Below are 3,524 nucleotides of genomic sequence, written 5' to 3'. Positions count from 1 at the left end.
TCAATAAACTACTAGTTACAGTGGAGCATGACAAGCTCTATAATATAAGAAAGTGCTAAAGAGGAGAGAAAGCTCATTGACTCCCCAAAAGTAATGAATGAAGGTGATTTCTGAAGCATTTGCTGTCTGAGCTGGAGTTTAAGATACTTCTTATTTTATTATATTACAATCTAATACGATGCCAGGAGTACTTGAGACACTAATAAATTTTAGTTATTGCACTTGGGATAGGAGTTAATCAGAAAATTGAGGGATTGGGTATGTGTGGAAACATGTTCTAAGAAGAAAGAATAGCACAGAAAAAGGAATAGAGATGAGATAGAATATAGCCCATTTAAGGAAACGCAGAGATCAGTTTGGCAGAAGAAGATGGGATCTCTTGGGAGAGTGGCTCGAGATGAAAGTAGCCAGGAAGCAGGACAGACCATCATTATATACTATACATGAAAGGGGAGCCACGGAAGGACGGAGGTATGAATGTAACCGAAATTATTTGGAAGCAGCAGCTAGAGAAAACATGCTCTGTTTCTGATGTCATATTTGAGTAAGAGTTTCGCCAGAAGATTAGATACATCCTTAGATCAAACTTCTTATGATCGAGCTTCTATCATGCTGATTTTACAATTCATTTTTTTTTTTTTGAGAAAAATCTGCTTCAGTGCATGGCAATGATGTGCCATCTACACATTTAACCACTTTTAGAATACCTTAGCTACTCCCTGCTACTCTTTCCTGGGCCAAGAAGAAATAAGGGCCCAGGAATTTCCTTAGCAAGACACTCCCTTGTGTGACTTCTCCCAGGCAGAGGACTAGAACATGCAGAGTAAACTTTGCAGGCCCCGAAGTGTCTTTGCATCCTTCTATGGAGCCAGGGACAGTCTGGAAATAAATATCTTTTTATGTTGAGTCACGTTGAAAACAACAGGCAAGGTACCCAATTGACACCTGTGGGGAAAGAAGAAACTTCAATGAGAGCTAATTGAATAGCGATGCCCTTGTGGCAAGCACTAGTGTTTCTGCTCCTGGAAGGAAGGCCCTTGGAGAACCAAGAATCAGGTGGCCTAATTTCCCTGGGAATCCTTGCATTCTGGGGAAGTGCAGGATTTCAGAGGAATTTTTCTGTTTTCTGAACACGTGGCATAAGTGCAGAATAAGCAATCTGTTACTTCTCTGACAGCTGCTGCAGTCCCCTCTGAGGCCTCCTCGAGCTGCCCACAGGGAGCGGTCACTGGGTGTAGGTTACTGGGAAAGGATCCCAAAGTAGCACAGAGGGTCCTACTCTGAAAGAACCCATCATCTGATGGCTTCAGAGACATTTGCCTCTGGAGGTCTGGAGAACTATTCAAGGCAGTAACTAGTGAGAGAGCTGGTAGAGCTGGTCAGACTTGCTGAAGGAATGCAGAGAAAGGGAAAGCAAGAGTGTCATGGATGAGAGAGCCAGGTGAGGCTTTCCAAGGGTATTTAATTATGAGCAGGACTTTGTCATTAATTTGGGGCTTGACTTGAAGAAGAGGAGATGCAAGTCCTTTCTAGGCAGGTGGAAAGCAAGAGATGTTATAGATCCCCAGAACTATATTTTTAGTTTATTTTATTATTATTATTACTTATGCCTACAGCACCTGGTCTTCCTAGGTAGTCTCCCATCCAAGTACTAACCAGGCCTGACCTTGCTTAGCTTCCGAGATCAAACATCGGGCTTATTCAGGGCGACATGGCCATAGACCATAGACCGTGGCTCCACTGGGGTGCAAACCCAGGACCTTCTGTGTGTAAAGCAGACGTGCTAACTGCTACACTATGAAACCACGTCCCCCAGAGTTATTTGAAAGATCTACCTGATCCTCTCTGCGCTGCTTAAAACCTACCTCTGGTTCCTCATCTCCTACAGGATAAAGTGCAAGGCCCAGGCTTGACACATCAGTGACCTTGGCTTACCCCACCAGCCTCCTCATTCCCCTACTCTGTGCCTTGGTCCTTATGCTCTAGCAGTACCTTACTCTTATACCTCTCTGAGTATTTCATGTTATTCGATGCCGCCATTATTATAGCTCTCATGTTTCCTCTGCCTAGAATGCCCTTTCCTGCCCTGTCAGCCTGGTGAAGTCTCATTCATCCTTCAAAGCTCTTCAAAGACCTCACTAACTGCCAATGTCATATAATGACAGACATGGGAGTAAGTCTATTTGTTCAGATTCTGACGTCTCTGCTCTTCACCGCTGTTCTGTGCCCAAATCTTAATTTATAAAGGAGAATGAGTGATGATGTGGAGAGGTCAATTTCATTGAAAGAAAAGTTTAATGTGAGATGATGCCATAGGGAGTGAAAGGGGTATGGATAGTAATTTGAATGCTTAGGGAGACCTAAAGCTGTCTTCACTAGCAAATATTTTAGACCCAGAACTCAGAATCAGCTTTTGGGGAGGTGGCGGTGGTACCCCATGACATTTTGGATACAGGCAAGAAAAATCTTGGATACTCAAAGTACTAAAAATAATAATGATAGTAACAACAGTACCAACAATAATGATAATAATTACAGATCTTTCTTACAGTAGAAACCTTATTAATATATATGGATAAGGCAATATCACTAATTGCTTTATTTTGGTCTTTTCATGAGAAAATAGGTTTTTTTGGTTTGTTTGTTTGTTTGTTTTGAGCCTGAATGAATAAGACTCAGTGCCCTGACCCCTAGGAATAACTATCACTCCCTGAGGTAGGGGAGCCCAGGGAAACTGCCCCCATTCTTTGCCGGCCACTTTTCCATTTCACTTTTGTCAGGGACGCATTCAAGTTTCTCCTTCTCCTGAGACCCACCCAGTCTGACTGCCTATTTTGCCACTGAGCCGTATTCTTATTGGCAATAGTAACAATGGCCCAGGAGTCTAAACTTCGAGAGACTTCACAAATGCCATGGGACAGGTAGCTGCTTATGTGGTTATTGTCTAGGGCTGACTCTGTCCACATAGATGTGGTTTTAAAGCTCCTGTAGATGAGGTTGAAAACATCTATAAGAATAACAAACCCTAACAAGGGAAGTTCCCCAGCCTTACAGAGGAGATATTGAAAGGATTCTACTCTCTAATGGTGATTTAAGTGGTTGTAGCAATGGGATTAGGGAAAATGAGAATTTATTGGAAGTATTTTCTTCTTGACAAGTCAAACATTAGGGCATTATGGAAATTTAAGAGAAATTCCAGGGTTAGAAAATTCCACTTTGGAATAATAGTTTTTATTCTTTGATTAAAGCATATACCTGTGTTAGATAGGGAGGATGTCACAGTTAAGGGCTTACTACCTAATTAAAATAGTGCCATCTAGTGGTGAATGTTTCAAATTGTAGCTAGGCGCCTAGAACGTTGTCACAAACCCTCAGGGGGCTTGGCTTAAAGATCAAGGAGTTTAGAATTTGCTCATTCATTTATTAATCTATTATTTCACTTAGTTTAATTACCACTTACTACGTGATGGGCATCTTGATGGGTGTTGCATAGGAAGAGACAAAGAAGACATAAGCCCTGACCT

At 41.9% G+C, this 3,524-nt stretch overlaps 1 pseudogene; it reads right to left on the bottom strand.

The window, feature by feature from the left end:
* Nucleotides 1-1,607: 1,607 nt before the first annotated feature.
* LOC120583532 (uncharacterized) lies at nucleotides 1,608-1,723 on the bottom strand (annotated as a pseudogene).
* Nucleotides 1,724-3,524: the final 1,801 nt, after the last annotated feature.

This window comes from Pteropus medius, unplaced genomic scaffold (assembly GCF_902729225.1).
Source record: "Pteropus medius unplaced genomic scaffold, Ma_sr-lr_union100, whole genome shotgun sequence".
Taxonomy (NCBI): Eukaryota; Metazoa; Chordata; class Mammalia; order Chiroptera; family Pteropodidae; genus Pteropus; species Pteropus medius.
Note: the sequence above shows the minus strand (reverse complement) of the source record. Positions and strands in the feature narration are given on the sequence as shown.